The sequence below is a fragment of the Xenopus laevis genome, chromosome 2S (genome assembly GCF_017654675.1).
Source record: "Xenopus laevis strain J_2021 chromosome 2S, Xenopus_laevis_v10.1, whole genome shotgun sequence".
In the NCBI taxonomy this organism is placed as follows: Eukaryota; Metazoa; Chordata; class Amphibia; order Anura; family Pipidae; genus Xenopus; species Xenopus laevis.
The window spans coordinates 158,750,077-158,769,780 of NC_054374.1; the positions used below are offsets into that span (position 1 = coordinate 158,750,077).

The 19,704-nt window shown below is 38.1% G+C and overlaps 1 pseudogene; it reads right to left on the minus strand.

The window, feature by feature from the left end:
* Positions 1-19,704, minus strand: part of LOC121400808 — a 95,326-nt pseudogene that overhangs the window by 72,468 nt on the left and 3,154 nt on the right.

The following is a 19,704-nucleotide window of genomic DNA, read 5'->3' on the forward strand; positions in this document are numbered from 1 at the left end:
GGATACAAAGGGATACCTTAGGTCACTAGTATTCATAGATCTAATTATTTATTCTATTCTAGTTATTAAGTGCATGTGTGCTTGCATGGGATCCACTGGACATGGATACACAAAGACACTATAGCACTCCAGTTATTCATCTTACACAGAAAAAAATTGCCAGCACTTTGCTTTTGGGCTTTTTCACGAATAGCTTAATTTTTTTGGCTTTTTTCATGAATACAGTATCTAGATTTTTTCAAGTTTTTGCCTAAACCCCCAGAAAAAGTCAGATTTTCTAGCGAAAAGCCCTGAAGACCCCAATAAATTCGATTTGAGATAGGTACCTCTCCTATTGATTTATGCAGGACTTACACAGGTCTGGGTTTGGCAGATCGTATAATTTTTGGAGATGCAACAAACCATAATACGAAAACCCACCATCTTAGATCTGCCAAGGATGTGAAAAAGTCAATGGCACAAGTTTGTGTCGTCTCTGCTGGAATTAGCCCGAAAATCCGACCTTTTCGGACAAAAATCCGAAAAATGTGTGCTTTTTAGGAAAAAGCGCAAAAAAATGATCGATTCTGGAAAAAAGTCAGATAAAATCATATGAATCACGTTGTCCCTTGTTTTTATTGATTGAGTTTTTACCCCAGCCGATTAAATTGAGCTTTTTCCATAATAAATAAGTCAAATAGTGGATTTTAGTTTGGTCAGACTTTTTTTATTTAATAAATCAAATAAATTCAGATTTTGATAAATAAACCGCATAATCAATCCTTATTGGAACCAAAGCCTAATGGATTTATTTATTGCTTAAATAATATACAAGTGGACTTAAGGTATGCAGATCCAAATTACGGAAAGATCTGTTATCCAGAAAACCCCAGGTCCCGAGCATTCTGGATAACAGGTCCCATAACTGTAATATGTATTTATTTAAATTTTTTGAAGGGTTTAGTATCGATCACATTTTGTGGCAGTGAAAAACACAACTTATGGGGAAAAGGCAACTGCGAATCAAAGGGGGGAAAAAAACCTGGAAATTGGATACTGATATTAACACTCAATATGAGTTTATACAGGGGCTGGCCTTTGGACTCCATTTTAAAGTGCAATTGGAGGCAGTTTAGCATTTTTTTACCTCAAATTACTTGACCAGGATTTACTAGAAAAATTATAAACTTTTAGACCAAAAACTCCAAGCTCAAGCTATTTTCTCTACAAATACAAATCCCCTATGCATGTATGGGGATTTTCCTATTGTACCATTACTCAAGCCACATATACTAGGGAAGAATTAGCCTGCTGCTGAACTGTAAATATTCACATTAGAAAAGCACTGTATGCATTATTCTGTAGCAGAAGCCAGGCCAGTGTTCATATGATGCCATAGAGAAGTCAGCAATAGGATAATTAAACGCTGAGAAAGTGTTACATTTAAAAAGATTTATGTTAGTCAATTGTAAATTACAGCCCAAGAAATATGTCTGCCAGCAATAAAAGGGGCTTATAAAAACACATTTTTCATAGTGTCAAGCTAGACTACTCAAAATTCTGCAGTTGTCTTGGAATACGCTGAATAATACTGGCAAGCAAAATGTAATATTATAATGGTTTTACCTTCAATGCAGGGCATACATCCTGAAACCTTTAACCTTGCTATATGAGAAACAATCAGGGCACGGGCTATAAATATGCTAGAGAAGATATATACACTGATAATTTATAGAGGTTAAGTAGGTGAAATACTGAGTGCTAATGGGAAAGAGCTAAATTATAATTAAATCCCATAAATATACCATTAAATATCAAAACCAGAAAGCGTTATATGAAACAAGTTCATGTAGGGATCTAATATATCCAAACATAATTCTCTGTAATGTCCAAACATAAAGGCCATAATAGAACCAACTCCTGGGAAGGAAGTCTTTCCTTGGGATAACAATAGTGGTAGAGGTTCTGGGTAGTAATGTCTTTATGGATATTTGTAACAGGCAACATCAGCGCTCCCCTAGTCATATAAGAGGCTAGAATTGAGTGTGTTTGGTCAAGCCACATAGAAAGATGTAGGGGGGCTGTATTAGACACCTTGGACATAAAAAAGAACCCAATGAAAGAGACCATGAGTGTAATAGAGTCCGTGGATGTCAGATGTTCTTGAAGCCAAAGACAAATAAGTTATATGACTGAGAAAATATGGATGTTGGCATCCCTGAAAAATAGACCCAAAAGGTCAGGCTATCCCAATGGATAGAAGTGGGATTGGCTTCTCCTGAATTGTACATGAATATACTAAGGCACAAGAACTGATAATGTTCTGATTAACTGTATGAGCTGTTTACATGCATCAAAATGTATTCTAAAGTTACTGTGATACTGATTCATGTTTGATATGAATAAAGAGCTAGGGTCCCCTGCCAACTGTTACCACTCAGAGATAAGCATGTCACACCATAGAAATACAATTCTAAATATGCTAAAGATTTATGTTGAGTGAACTGGGTCTTTGGGAGTAACCTATGTACAGGCAAGAAGAGCCCACAGCAGGGCATCAATACTGATATTGTATACACACACAGTTTCTTTGAATTGCATTTTTCATTACTAGTTACAAAAAATTCAGAAATATATTTTAATAAAGATTCAAGTAAGTCAAGTAAGAGACTGCAGTGTTATCAGATAACTGTTTTGGTAACTCCATGTCCCAGCATGTGTCCTTTTACCTGTCTGTTTGACATTAACATTTTACATTGATATTCACACATAAAATATTATATACATGTAAAATCTTCCTAGTGAGGCTTATTTCTTACAGCCTCCTCCATTAATTATGTATTTATACTAGTAATGGGACCATAAATACAGGAGTCCACAAAATGAGGAACAGGTTGGCATCAATGAAACCTTAGCAAGTGAGCTATTCAACTAATAGACCAACAATACAAGACAACTTGTGTAGTTTGTGAGAAACTTTCCCTTTAAAAGCCTATGAAAGAATTGGTGGCATATCATGATGCTTCTATTTTAAGGACGTCCAGCAGTTCAGAGCAACAATTAAACTGGAATGATATTAACTTATGATTATCCTCTCTAGGCTTTGGTTGAGTTTGTTTAAACCTCATTGAAGGCTCTGGTTATGGGAGGTCAGGAAAAGTGCTACTGCTGTAAACTTAGCTATCTGTAATGCTATAGCTCTCAGTATATTGAATTAAAGCAGGATCTTAGTATACTTGGCTCAGCTTGCTTAAAAATTATATAGTTCAAGGGGGAGTACATATTCTACGATGTATTTAGCACAGGTGTCAGGAACTACATGGAATTGAAAACTGAACTATATACTTTCAAGTGCCTGGGTTTATCTTGTTGGCCCCTGAGAGCTTTTAGAATTGGAGCTCCTCAGTATTCATGAGATGCATACAGTTTCTCTACCTGCTACACACTTCCCTCCACCTTCATCATGTGCTTGAGATCAATCAGTTGGAGCCTTTATAAGCCTGCTCCTTGCAACTGTTCATGGCTTAATCATCTGAGTTCCTGAGCCTGATCTAGCCTGCATGTCTTGTGATTCTTGGTTCTTGTGTCCTCTCCCTGGTTTCCATCACCTTTGTCTTCTTCCTTGCCCCTGTTCTTCTGTTCCCACCCTGTACTCAATTCCTGCTGCTGTGGATTTCCCTGGTTTGATCTGTTTATTCAACCTTGTCTGCTGCCTACCATTGACCTGGCCTGCCTCACGACTTTGCTTGTCTGCCACCAGCCCTCACCATTCTGCCTGTTTTCAGACTCATGTTTTGTTTACTTTTATTATTTTTTCAAAATAGAATTTATTTCATTCATCTGATCATGTCTTCTACTAATTTTCCAGCCATTCAAGGGAGTTGGTGGGGTTACTCTGCATATAGACTCCTACCTGCTGGTGGCCAGCGGCCAGACCTGACAGCAGGCAATCACCAGATCCTTTCCATTAATCTAAAGAGCCTTAATTTTGAGATATTCATTGCATTCAAAAATTGTGTGGTGAGACAGAAAGTTATAGAGTTTCCCTACAACCTGAATGGATAAGGCAGGATCTTTTGGCTTTCATATGGAATAGAAAAAATCATAATGGTTCCATTGAACTATGCACCTTCCGCAATGAGTATCATGGTACCATTGAGTTTCATTCAACATGTAATGGATTAGTTCAATGAAACTGTTGTGATTGGATAAGGGTAATTCCCTAGCACTCAGCTGAATTGATGAAGCCTCTTGGATGAGTGGTGAAACGTTTTTAAGAAAACTGAAAAAGTCCAATTGCTTTAGACTTAAGCAATATCAAAGTTGTGTGTCAATGGTATCATTCTAAAGCTTGTGATACAACATTTTTCTAAAGGTTTACATATGTGATACACATTGCGAGGTGTGTTTTGTAATTCTGAAAATTTAGCCCCCAGCTCTACAAAGAACTATCCTTGTAGATGTGTTTTCCATTTATCTGGTAATATCCTTTTACCAGTGTTTTTTATTTATAAGTAGATGACAAATTTGTAAATATGTATTAAAGTCTTGATTGGGTAACTTGGGTTTTCTCTTAAAGCACCAAACATTAAGGGGCAGATTTATCAAAGGTCGAGGTGAATTTTCCAATTAAAAAAAATTTGAATTTCTAGCTATTTTGTGTACTTCGACTAGAGAAGAGTTCCAATTCGATTCAAATTTGAAAACAAATTAGAAAATTTGTCAGAATGTACTGACTCTTTAAAAATTCGACTTTGACCATTCGCCATCTAAAACCTGCCAAATAGCTATTTTAGCCTATGGGGGACCTCCTAGACCTAGAACGTATTTGGAGTCAATTTGTGGACTTTGAAAAATCGAAGGTTTTTTTTTTTGGGAAAAACTTTGAATCGAATTCGGTCAAATGCAAAATGAATTTGATTCATAGATCCGAATCCGGTCGAATACGGACTTATTTGATCGAAAATGGACCTATTCGGGTCAAAAAAAATTAGGGGCAGATTTATCAAGGGTTGAATTTTCGAAGTAGAAAAAGCTTTGAAATTCGACCATCGAATTGGAATACTTTGACTTCGATTATCGAAGGCAAAGTTTTTTTACATCGAATTTGGCCATTTGTGGTCGAAGTAAAATAATTTGATTGAACGATGAAATCCTTCGAATTGAACGATTTGAAGGATTTCATCCATCGATCGAACGATTTTTCTTCGACTTCAAAAAACTTAGAAAAATGCTCTAGAAGGTCCCCATAGACTAATATAGCACTTCGGCAGGTTTAATTTGGCGAAGTATTGAAGTCAAAGTTTTTTTAAAGAGACAGTACTTTGATTATCGAATGGTCGAATATTTGAACTATTTTACTTCGAATCAAATTCGAAGTCGTAGTATCCAATTCGATGGTAGAAGTATCCAAAAAATACTTTGAATTCGAAGTCGTAGTATCCAATTCGATGGTAGAAGTATCCAAAAAATACTTTGAATTTCGAATATTTTTACTTCGAAAATTTCCTCGAATTCACTTCGACCCTTGATAAATCAGCCCCTTAATTTCGGTTGATCTTTTTGAATTTCAAAGTTTTAACTACTAACTAACTACAACCTCATGTAACATAGTAACATAGTAAGTAAGGTTGAAAAAAGAAACACGTCCATCAAGTTCAACCTTTTTTTATTATTATATCTGCCTGACTGCCAGTTACATAGTTACATAGTTAAATTGGGTTGAAAAAAGACAAAGTCCATCAAGTTCAACCCCTCCAAATGAAAACCCAGCATCCATACACACACCCCTCCCTACTTTTAATTAAAATTCTATATACCCATACCTATATTAACTATAGAGTTTAGTATCACAATAGCCTTTAATATTATGTCTGTCCAAAAAATCATCCAAGCCATTCTTAAAGGCATTAACTGAATCAGCCATCACAACATCACCCGGCAGTGCATTCCACAACCTCACTGTCCTGACTGTGAAGAACCCTCTACGTTGCTTCAAATGAAAGTTCTTTTCTTCTAGTCTAAAGGGGTGGCCTCTGGTACGGTGATCCACTTTATGGGTAAAAAGGTCCCCTGCCATTTGTCTATAATGTCCTCTAATGTACTTGTAAAGTGTAATCATGTCCCCTCGCAAGCGCCTTTTTTCCAGAGAAAACAACCCCAACCTTGACAGTCTACCCTCATAATTTAAGTCTTCCGTCCCTCTAACCAATTTAGTTGCACGTCTCTGCACTCTCTCCAGCTCATTTATATCCCTCTTAAGGACTGGAGTCCAAAACTGAACTGCATACTCCAGATGAGGCCTTACCAGGGACCTATAAAGAGGCATAATTACGTTTTCATCCCTTGAGTTAATGCCCTTTTTATGCAAGACAGAACTTTATTTGCTTTAGTAGCCACAGAATGACACTGCCCAGAATTAGACAACGTGTTATCTACAAAGACCCCTAGATCCTTTTCATTTAAGGAAACTCCCAACACATTGCCATTTAGTGTATAACTTGCATTTATATTATTTTTGCCAAAGTGCATAACCTTGCATTTATCAACATTGAACCTCATTTTCCAGTTTGCTGATCCAGAAGAAGGCAAAAAAAACATCTGAAGCCTCTCCAATTTGCCTCAGAGGGGGAAAAATTCCTTCCTGACTCCAAAATGTGTGTGAGTATTATCAACCCTGTGGAACTATACATTGAATAATGTCTGTTATCTTGACCCAAGAGCCCCTGGTGTCCTTTTTCTATTATTTTACACTTTTGGTATTATAGAGGTGTAGTTTAACAACACCCTTACATTTTAACTTTGGCCCATCCTGTGGAAAGAGGGTCCAAGTGTAGCGCATGCTCTGCTCCTCTAGTTGGTTAATTGCCTTTTTAAAGGAGAAGGAAAGCTCCAAGATAGTTTATTGCCAACAGATTAGCCACAATAGTGCAAGCTAGAACGCAATATTTATTCTGCAGAATGCTTTACCATACCTGAGTAAACAGCTCTAGACACTAAGTCTGTTTGTTTAGGATAGAAGCTACCGTTTAAGCTTGGTGTGACATCACTTCCTGCCTGAGTCTCTCCCTGCTCACTCATAGCTCTCGGCTCAGATTACAGCAGGGATGGGAGGAGGGAGGGGAGAGGAGCAAACTGAGCATGCTCAAGCCCTGCCCTGGAGGTTTAAGCTGAAAACAGGAAGTCTGATACAGAAATGCCCTAGTTCTGTCCCTGATACCAGCTACTCCTACTACATAGTCAAAGACTTTTACGGCAAAAACAAGAACAATGTAGAAAAAAATGCACGGCAAGCACAGGGTGAAATCACAATCAAGGCCAATGCAATATAGGAACCAGTGATCTCTGAAAATATATGAATTGAAAGTTATTCTAAAGTCTGTTCTAGGGTGTATGTAGACATTGTCACTGTAAAGCTTCAAGTTCTTTTCAGTTTTAAAATGCCTGTCATTATATGACCCTTGTTCTAACTGTTTCTCTTCACAATATAAAATGTAATTAACATGGCACATGAAAACTGATTCACATTTTGTTTCCCACCAGAGCATCATCTTATATCAGCCGTACTACTGCCGGCTTTGTGAAAGCTTTAACACCTCTTTACTACAGTGTGATATGTGCCCATAATGCAGATGTGATAAAAGATGATGATTCTTGCTTTGAAACATCACAGCACTCCGTGTAAGATGTAGCTGCCCCAAAAACAAATTATCAGTTTTATTCTGCTGTGAAATTCAATATCATTCAGGAATATTTTATCACCGTGTTTGTGATGTCTCGGGTATTCCAGCTTGATAATTAGGGGCCCATTTACTTAGCTTGAGTGAAGGAATAGAGGAAAAAAACCTTTGAATTTTGGCTACTTCGACCTTCGACTACGACTTTGATTCGAACTAAAAATTGTTAGACTATTCGACCATTCAATAGTCAAAGTACTGTCTCTTTAAAAAAAAACTTTGACCCCCTAGTTCGCCACCTAAAACATACCGAAGTCAATGTTAGCCTATGGGGAAGGTCCCCATAGGCTTTCGAACAATTTTTAGGTCGAAAAAATATCGTTCGATCGATGGATTAAAATCCTTTGAATCGAACGATTTTTCGGTAAATCCTTCGACTTCAATATTCGAAGTCGAAGGATTTCAATTCGGCAGTCGAATATCGAGGGTTAATTAACCCTCGATAATTAACCTTATGTAAATTTGCGTCTCTGAAAATGAACAAAAAGTTCACTTATTGCTCAACTAACCCTAGTGAGTGCTAGGAACCTGGGGTTTTCCAGATAATGGATCTTTCCATAATTTGGATCTTCATATATTAAGTCTTCTAGAAAATCATGTAAACATTAAATAAACCCAATAGGCTGGTTTTGCTTCCAATAAGGATTAATTATATCTTAGTTGGGATCAAGTACAAGCTACTGTTTTATTACTACAGAGATAAGAAAATAATTTTTGAATATTTGGATAAAATAAAGTCTATGGAAGAGCTTTTTGGATAATGGGTTTCTAGATAACAGATTTTTGGATAATGTTTCTGGATAACGGATTCCATACCTGTACCAAACAAATATCAGTGGAAACCGATTCAGTTTATATTTATACAGGTATAGTGCATGTTATGCAGAATGCTCGGGACCTGGGGCTTTCCGGATAATGGATCTTCCTGTAATTTGGATCTCCATACGTTAAGGGGGTTATTTATTACTCTGAATTTTTCTAGTTGGACTTAGGGGGAAAATAAAAAATTTTCAGAGGAAAAAAAATAGTTTTTTTTCGGGGGTTAATAAAGTCCTATTTCGTAAAAATTCAGATGGAAAAAGTAGTCTACTAAAAGATCATTTAAAACTTAAATAAACTCAATAGGCTGGTTTTGCTTCCAATAAGGATTAATTATATCTTAGTTGGGATCAAGTACAAGTTACTGTTTTATTATTACAGAGAAAAAGGGAAATAATTAAAAAAATTGTAATTATTAGATTAAAATGGACGCTATAGGAGATGGCATTCCTGTAATTCCGAAATTTATGGATAATGGGTTTTCTGGATAAAGGATCCTATACTGGTAGAAATTTTCTTGTTTTTTTAGGGTCTTTAACAAATATGAATAAACAGATAATATTTTATAACAAAAATATATAATACGTATTAATAAATACATACTATGAAGCAGTTCAGAAAAATCTAAGCAAACTGTCTCAATACTGTTCACTTGGAGGGCAAAAAGTTTTATAAAAAAACCTGAAGCACTCATCTTGACAAATATAAATCTATAAAGCTTAGGTCTATGCAGAAGAGTACTGATGTTATCAATAGCCCTAGCCATTGGGCTTGGCCTACTGAAGTTGTGGGTTGGAGGAGATGGTTGCCATTCAGGTTAGCATGCTTGTGGAAGATGTGAATTCCCTATTGACCAACTATGTCCAGTTGTTTCTCTAGTCTTTAAAAAGGAGGTGATACCCAGGGTTAGGGCCCTTTGAACTCATAAAAGGGTCAGGGTAAGTAATTACGGCTGTCAGAGGCTCCAGCAAAAATTGCAGAATGGTTAGCACCCCCCCCCCCCTGCTGGTATAGGGACTCATGTAGATAGGCACAGGGCAGTTAGCATTCTAGATTTGTGGCTAATCATTACGGGTTCTGGCTGTAACTTGTGTATCACTAGTTAATATGATTTGTACCATAATTGTTTTGTAGTAGAAATTCCTCCAAACCATGGAACAATTCGCAGAAGGTAATACCTTCATCGGGGGCGACTTTAATTTCGCAATTGAGCCGGCTCTTGATTGCTCTGCCCAGAAGTCATCCATGCCAAACCGATATGTCTCCCAGATGCGATCCCTTCTCAATGCTCACCACTTGATGGATGTCTGGAGAATTCACAACCCCAAAGTTCGGGATTACTCCTTTTACTCTAACCCCTATCAACAATATTCACGTATAGATTATTATTTTGTCCCACACGCATGCCTCCCACTGATTCTTCAAGCTTCTATAGGATCAATCACATGGTCAGACCATGCTCCAATATTTCTACAGATTACCACGACTCAACCCAAAATGGAAAGATGGCACTGGAAACTAAATGAATCCCTATTAAATGATAATGCATCGATATCTAAACTTAAGGAAGTACTTTCTGACTATTTTAAAGACAATGTAAATCCAGACACCAACCCCCAATCCATATGGGAAGCACACAAGTGTGTGATACGAGGGGAGCTGATAAAAATCGGAACATATAAGAAAAAAGAAAAAGCGGAAAAATATAACAACTTACTCGCTAGTCTGAAACAACTTGAAGATAGGCATAAACAATCTCGAGACCCACAATTATTGAATCTCATTACTGACACAAGACAACAACTTAAGACCATATTAACTAACTATACTGAAAAAGCAATATTCTATCAAAAGCAGAAGTATTTCGAACATGGCAATAAATGCAGCAGGATGCTAGCAAATGCTTTGAAACGTAAACAGCAATCTAACCAGATCACCAGAATCAGGACAGCAAAAGGGGAAACTACAACAGATACGCGAACAATCGCTCAAACGTTCAGAGAATTTTATCAGTCCCTCTATAACTTGCAAACCCCCGCACGGAGTCCAGAAACACAACAAATACAAGCCGAACAATATTTACAATCAATAACACAGCCCTTGATATCAGATGAAGCTAAAGAAGCACTGGAAACTCCAATCACCCCAACAGAAGTTACGGCAGCTATAAAAAAAAACACCAAGCGGGAAAGCACCAGGCCCGGATGGGTTTACAGGGACTTACTACAAAAAATTCCAGGATATCTTACTTCCCCATCTTATAGCTAACTGCCAAGCCACACAACAATTGGGCACCTTACCATCAGACGCAACCATGGCTCATATTACAGTGCTGCATAAGAAGGGCAAGGACCCGTTAGATGTGAAAAGCTATCGCCCGATTTCATTAATTAATGTGGACACAAAGCTTTACTCTAAAATCTTAGCAGATAGATTGCAAACTATAATAGTAAAATGCATTCATCCTGAACAAGTAGGGTTCGTACCCAAGAGGGAAGCAAGAGACAACACTCTGCGGGTATATAGCATGATAAATTATTGCAAGCGGAATAACATACCATTGGCCTTGCTCTCGACGGATGCTGAAAAGGCCTTCGACCGAGTGTCGTGGGCCTTTATGTTCAAATGCCTTACCAAGCTGGGCCTGGGCCCAAAGTTCATTCAGAGCATCCAAAGCTTATATACCAACCCAAGGGCTTGCATTAGAGTAAATGGTTCCCTGTCGAACCCATTTGACATACACAACGGAACAAGACAGGGATGCCCATTGTCCCCTCTTCTATACATCATCACATTGGAACCATTCCTACAGAGGGTGAGATCTAATTTGGATATCACGGGGGTCTCAATAGCTAACATCCAGCACAAAACAGCAGCTTATGCTGACGACATGCTGTTTTTTGTCACTAATCCCTGCATCTCCTTACCGAACCTGATGAAAGAACTAAATTTATACGGCACAGTCAGTAATCTGAAGATTAATTATCAAAAATCCAGTATGTTAAATATTTCTCTACCATCGAAACAAATAGACCTTATTAAGCAATCCTTTCCATTCGCAATAGAGGACAGATCACTTGTTTATCTGGGTATTAGACTAACGAGAAATGTTGAACAAGGCATTACAGAAAATATCCTTCCATTAATCAAACGAGTTCAGGATGATTTAACCCGATGGGACAAACCTGGCTTTTCATGGCTCGGCCGCACGAACATAATCAAAATGGACATCTTGCCACGGTTTTTATATATGTTTCAGGCGATCCCCCTCCAAATTCCAAGCAAGATAATCCAAACAATAAATAAAACACTCTCAAAGTTCGCATGGCAAGGGAAAAAGCCACGGCTGAGATTGGGATACTTAACACAGCCTAGAAACAAGGGAGGGTTGGGATTCCCAGACTTCCACACATATCACAGGGCAACCATATTACAAAGAATGCTGGATATATGGCACTCTCATGAGGAGAAATTATGGATACCGATAATCCAAGAGGAAACCGAGATACCTTTACAAGTACTTTTATGGATAGAGAAAAACAACCGCCCACCTCTCAAATCATGGAACCCAGCCCTTTCGACTATATTCAATACATGGGATAAACTTAAAGGAACCAGGAAGCTACAACACAACAACTCGAGATTGATCCCAATTTCATATAACAAAAAGTTCCCACCTGGCTTGAGATCAGTGAACTTTAAACACTGGACAAAAGACAAATTACTATGGGCATTTCAGCTGATGAAGGGGAGACAGCTTAAAGCATTGGAAGAGATCCTGATACCAGAAAACATTACATCATTAGACCGATTGAGATTCTGCCAAATACAACACTTTTTACATGAAGAAGGCACCATATGTAAGGATGACACGGGAGACACCCCTTTTGAACAATTATTCACTAGGCAGGAGCGACTCCCTCACGAAATCTCACTACTCTACAGGATTATGCTAGCCACGAAAGCCTCCCCAATGGAGGTATTTAAATATAAATGGGAATCGGAACTCAATACCACATTTACAGATACTGAATGGATTTCCATAACGGAAAAAACATTCCAAACAGCAATAAGCACCAAATTACAGGAGCACAATTATAAAATCTTATCCCAATGGTACAGAGTCCCCTCCAAGTTGGCCAAGATTTACCCAATTTTCCGGACACGTGCTGGAGATGCAAACAAGCAACGGGTACCCTACAACATATAATGTGGGACTGTCAGAGGATAAGACCTTACTGGTCGGCAATTATACAGTTGCTACCTAGATTTACAGACCTGGATATTACAGAATCTGCAGCGTTCTTTATACTTCACCACAATCCCATGCCCACATCACAATACAAACGCTCTATAGTATCCACTATGATCAATGTGGCGAAAGCATTAATACCTAGATATTGGAGAACAGAACAGATCCCAACGGTTAAAGAATGGATCTCACAAATGCAGGAAATCTTCCAATTCGAGAGTTACAAAGTCCCCAGACAAAATTACACACAAGAAGAAAAGTTTAGGCAAAGATGGACTCACTGGCTTTTGTTTACTGAATCCCAGGAACATGCAGATCGAATGTCATAGACAAAATGCACGATAACAAAGCTAGAGGCTTCAAATTCTTGCCTCTGGCTCCGACAAAAAGTCCTCCTGCACTTCCGGCGGTCCTCCTCCTTCCCCCCAGGTTATGGCTAAGCTTATATGTATAATGACTACAACAGGACAATAGTTATTCGACTGTTCATTATGTTAAGATGGTGAACGAAAGTTCTTTGTTTTTGTTCTTTGTTGCCACTATGTGATATATCATGTACTATCTTCTTGGGACTGTGATAAATGACATGTGCTAAATATGACAATATACTCAAGTGGCATGTATATGAAAAATTTGCTGCAAATAAAGAATTTATAAAAAAAAAAAATAATTGTTTTGTAGTAGCATTAGTAAGAGATACATGGATGATGTTTTCTCTGGTTCTGTAGCCTATATCTACTATAGTAGTCTTTCTGAAGCAAACACAACTTTTCCCAGTGCAGGGAAACAGTACATTTTAATTACTTTAACACACTTTTATTTTTTATTGTTACTGTTCCTTTAAGTCTGTGATCCTTCCAAAACACTTCTGACCTTTGGAGTCCTGCTTACCGTTATTGTGGCCTGGAAATATTGCCATATGGTAAAAAAAGATTTTTTCTGAAATCAAAAAGTTTAGTTTAAAACTGCTGTGCTAATGTTTCCCATAGAGAAACTGCAGTTCTGTCATTCTTTATGTTTAAAATGTGTAAATGACTTTACATTTTTCTTTGGCACCTCTTGCTTATTGCTCTCAGTGTATGGGGCAAATTCACTAAGCGCCGAAGCGACGAACGCTAGCGTCAATTCGCTAGCGTTGGGCATTTTCGTTACTTTGCAGATTCACTAACGAACGCTGGCGTAGATTCGCTAGTGTTACTTCGCACCCTTACGCCTGGCGAATTTTCGCTACGGACATAACTACGCAAATTCACTTCAGTGTACTGAACGCTACCTTTTACGCTAGACTTCCTTCGCCACCTCAGACCAGGCGAAGCGCAATAGAGTAGATAGGGATTGCTTCAAAAAAAGTCAAAATTTTTTCTAAGTCCCAAAAAACGCTGGCGTGTTTTCTACATTATGGGTGATAGACTGAAAAAGATCAAAAAAATTTTTAGGGCTCCCCTTCCTCCCCCCTACATTTCCTGACTCATGGCAACTTACCTAGACAGTGGGCAAATGTGTAGGGCAAAATAAAATTTTTATTTGATGTTTTGAAGGTTTTCTAGGCATTTGTAGTGCTGATACGTATTCCTCCATTGAAATTTGAATTTGGTGCCGTATGCAAATTAACCTTCACTAGCGTAACTTCGCTTTACTTAGCGAATCAACGCTAGCGCAACTTCGCAACCTTATGCTACCCCTGTGCGCAACTTCGGATTTTAGTGAATTTGCGGAGCGCTGGCGAAACTACGCCTGGCGAAGTGCGGCAAAGTTGCGCCTGGCGCAACTACGAATCTTAGTGAATTTGCCCCTATGTGTTTGGTTATTTTATTCTGTCTTGCACTATGACAACAGGTACCAATCTCTTTGAAGAGACACTCATTTATCAACACTGGGCAAATTTGCCCATGGGCAGTAACCCATGGCAACAAATCAGATTGCTGCATTCAGTGTCCTACTTGCAGCTGGCTTCAAAAAGCTAATAACTGATTGGTTGCTATAGGTAACTGCCCATGGGCAAATTTGCCCAGTGTTGATAAATGAGCCCCACAGAGTTCAAATATTCAGCAATGTCCAATTTAAAGATTTATCCGTCAAGGTACAGAAAGTATCTCAGATAACTTATATTCAGTAGACAAGTATCTAACCATTCAGCCAATGGTTGGTGGCAATATTACTCTGAAAAACTTTGTTCATTCAAGGACGGAACTGAGATTTGGTGCACAAAACTCAAAAGCAGCAACTTCTTTATATGTATGAAAGAACATAAAGCGGCATACTAGATGAAGCTGGTGGCTTGCTAACACAATACCAGTATAGGGACTATATTAATACAAGAATGTATGGACAGTATAGTTATTAGGAGGAATGTCTTTACAAAAACTAACAGCAGGTTTTTTTTTCTATAAAGTGACAGATAGGAAATGTTAAGACATTGTGAAGTTTTTTTGGAAACACAAGACATTAACCAACAGAAGGATGTTGGTAAAAATAAAATCAAAATTATCTCCGTCATTCTTTTGGAAAAGCTGCCGGTTCCTAGAATTGAAGCACTTTCCAACTTCTATTTTACTACTGCTACTAAAAAAAAAGCTGTTACTATAGTGGTTGAAAGAGGTCACTCCATTTCTTCTAAACTTTGTCGGTAAGAGGCAATTAGAGTTAAAATAGCAGAAAATAGCAGAAACTTTTTTTTTTTTTTGCTTTAAAATGGCTTATTTTAGATAAAGGTATTGTAAGGAATTATCCCTCTGCTGGGTTTGAAGCTGGGACCTTTTTGTATTGCAGCCTGTTCCCTTACCTCTTTACTTTTCTGGCAGGTTAGAGGTATGGGTTTACCCCTTTCTGAGGATCCTATGGCTAGCCCTGGGGCTGTTAATTATACTCGGCTGCTCTGTGTTAACAGCAGGTGTAACCTATTCCTAATTAGTTCCCAGCGGAGGGCCCTTATTTAAACCTTGAAGAAGCTCTCCTCCCTGCCAGTTCATAGTTCTCCAACCTGCTGGACACCAGTTCCTATGTTCTTAGTTCCAAGCTGACCCTGTTCCAGGACACTCGCCCATGCAGTTATTCCCGGTACTTGTTCTTGCTTCCCTTTTTGGCTAAGTGTGCCTGTTCTTGGATTTTGTTTTACTTTGAACTCCTGAGCCAGTAAGTTGTTTTACTTTATGTTTTACCAATAAACGTTCTGTCTGTATACATCCTCTCCAGTCTGCTCCCTCCTAATTAGACTTTAAATATTGACCCAGAGGCCCTGCTGGTCATTCCAGTGTGGGGTTTGGGCTACTGGGCATTACAGGTATGGGAGATATGGGATTTTCTGGATAAGGAATCCTTCTGTAATTTGGATCTCCATGCATTAGGTATATTAAGTCTAATTAAACATTAAGGGGGTTATTTATTAGGGGCCGATTCACTAAATTCGAGTGAAGGATTCTAAGTAAAAAAACGTTGAATTTCTAGTTCGGCAGCTAAAAGCTACCGAAGTCAATGTTAGCCTATGGGGAAGGTCCCCATAGGCTTTCCTAAGTTTTTTTGATCGAAGGATATTCCTTCGATCGTTGGATTAAAATCCTTTGAATCGTTCGATTCGAAGGATTTAATCGTTCAATCGAAGGAATAATCCTTCGATCGTACAATCGCAGTATTTGCGCTAAATCCTTCGACTTCGATATTCGAAGTCGAAGGATTTCAATTCCTAGTCGAATATCGAGGGTTAATTAACCCTCGATATTCGACCCTTAGTGAATCAGCCCCTTAAAGTTTGAATGCAAAAAACTCAAATTTAATTTTACTTTACTATAAAATCCGAATTTTTAGTGGAAAAAAGAAAATAATTTTTTTCTAAATTTATTATACCCCTAGGATGGAAAAAAGTCTAAATCCTCAATCTCAGACCTGCCAAGGATGTATAAAAGTCAATGGGAGAGGTCCATATTCTATTTTGACGTTTCTGTGGTCTGCGCTGGAATTAGCCAGAAAATCAGACTTTTTCAGGCAAAAATATAAAAAATGCAGACTTTTCAGGAAAATGCCTAAAAAAATAATCAAGCGATTCGGGGACAAAAATCAGAAAAAATCCCCAATTAAATTTAAATAAATAAGGTCCAATTGTGGATTCTAGTTTGGTCATAATTAAGATTATGATAAATAAGGCCTCAAATTAATCCAATCCAATCTAGCTTGTTTGTTCCTCCCACTCCACGTTACTCTCACACACTGTATCAACCTGCTTTTCTTTTCACCTTTAGCCCTGTGTGTTAACACTTTTAGTTAAATATGTTTCCCAACCACGCAGTGTCATAAGGGCTTCCAATGATCATAACACAAAAATTGCAAAGAAAAAAAACTACATGTGCAAACACCTCATCAAGCAAAACTATATTTTTCAGTGGAAGGGTGTATCTGGGATTGGAACAAGGGTGACATAGGGTGAGATGTGACTGATACATCAGATTAATTTTTAGATAGTGAAGCTGATTGATTTAAGCTGATCTCTGACGTGCTTCCCTTTGACAAAATTTTGCAAAACGGTGGAAAATTCACCAAGTGAATTGAAGTCAATGGCCAATAAATTCTTTTTGATGCGCAACAAGTTTTTTCACCCATTGGAGTCTTTGGGCATCTTTTTCACAGAGAAACCTGGTAAATAATTTTGCTCATCACTACTCAAAGACTATATAGTACCTGTCCTTTAGAGGGATGAAAACTGCTGCATATATTGAGAATTGGCGAGGAGAGTGAGCAAAGTTTACTGCTCGTTCTTATCTGCCTTCAGTTCCTAGTGTCTTCACAGAACCGCCATCTTCCATGTGCTGATTGGTACATTTTACAGTCTGTTAGTAGAGTTGTGCTCTGATTGGAGAAACTTCAAGGAGAAAGCTCCAATCATAGTGCAGCTGGTTTCTACATCTTCTGAGTTTGCAGGCTTGGCAGGAGTTTTTCACCTTGGGTTTAACTAGCGACATTCAGTTAGGGAGATTTTTTTTTCTCTTATCATTTTGGTGTCAGGCAGAATAGCGGAGGCTTCGCTTACCCAAGCCTTAATGAAAATCCTCCCATGCCGTTATCCTATACAATGACCATCCATTACTCCTAAACACTCTTAAAACATGGGACAAGCAGAAAACATCATTCAACTTAATCAAACAACCCTCCCCTCCTCTTTCCTTTCATAAATAACCTGGTCTTTCCTGTTAAGCTAGAACCACAACAATGGTTATTAGATGGAAACTTGCAACTAGAGAGTGAGATAGAGGTATAGAGAGTGGTTGTTAATGGGACATTCTCTACTTGGAGTAAGGTTCTTAGTGGGGTCCCTCAGGGCTCAGTATTGGGTCCATTTTTAACTTGTTCATTAATGACTTAGGGGAGGGTATTGTAAGTAATGTATCAGTGTTTGCTGATGACACAAAACTATCAGCCCAATTAATTCCATCCAGGATGTGGCACTTGCAACAGGATCTTGACAAACTGGCAATCTGGGCAGCTAAGTGGCAAATGAGATTCAATGTTGATAAATGTAAAGTCCTGCACCTGGGATGTAAAAATATCCACTTATACCCTTAATGGGACTGCACTAGGTAAATCCATTATGGAAAAGGACCTTGGAGTCCTTGTAGATGATAAACTTGTCTGTAGCAAGCAATGCCAGTCAGCAGCATCAAGGGCAAATAAGGTCTTGAGCTGTATTAAAAGGGGCATTGATTCACAGGAGGAGGTACAGGTTGATACATTAGATAGATTTAAGAAGGGGTTGGTGGCTTCTTAGCAAGTGAGGGAATACAGGGTTAAGGAAGGTAGCTCATAGTATAAGTTGATCCAGGGACTGGTCAGATTACTTTTTGGAGTCAGGAAGGAATTTTTTCCTCCTCTGAGGCAAATTGGAGAGGCTTCAGATGGGTTTTTTGCTTCCTCTGGATCAACTGGCAGTTAGGCAGGTTATATATAGACTTAAAAGTTGAACTTAATGGACGTGTGTCTTTTTCAACCTAACTTACTATGTTACTATGTAACTAATTCTCTTCATAGAACGGGACAAGCTCACTGACAAATGTGAACTCCAGAAAGTAAAAACATTTTCCCCCCCCTGACCATCTGAAATTCACACAAATCTCATACTCATTGACACCTTTTTGAAAATAATTGTGCTTAACCACCGCAGAACCACCAAAACACACCTCCGCATATACATGTATGGGACCTGTTATCCAGAATGCTCGGGACCTAGGGTTTTCTGGATAATGGATCTTTCTGAAATTTGGATCTTCATGCCCTAAGTTTACTAGAAAAGGATCAAGCACAAGGTACTGTTTTATAATTACAGACCAAAAGGAAATCATTTAAAAAAAAAAAAATTAGATAATTTGGATAAAATGGAGTCTATGGGAGACTTTTAGAGCTTTCTGGATAACGGGTTTCCGGATGAGAGATCTGATACCTGTACAAATGCCTCCGTACATATGGGATACCGACTTACAAAATAGGTACAGGCTGGCAATGTCATATCAAAACTTTCTGCTAGTTTCTGCTGCAGTTGTATCCAACAAATTAAATTACAACATTTTCACAAGATGGTATCATACTCCTACTAAACTTAAAGCAATCTACCCTAACACATTGGACTGGACATCACAACAGTCACCAACCATCAAACAACAGCTTGCTGAAATCGATGAACTGTGCCAATTTGAAGGAATGTCAACTATGAGGGCAGAACAACAAACAAGCAATATGGTGAATTTTTTAAATAAAAAAAGCCAGACCAAACTAGAATCCCCAATTTGACATTATTATTAAAAAAAAAAGCTCAATTTAATTGCTTTGGGTAAACATTCGAAAATTGCTCGGATTTTTGCGCATAAACCAAGAAAAGGTCAGATTTTTGGGCTGATTCCAGAAGACCACAGAAACTTATACAAATTGGCTTATACACAA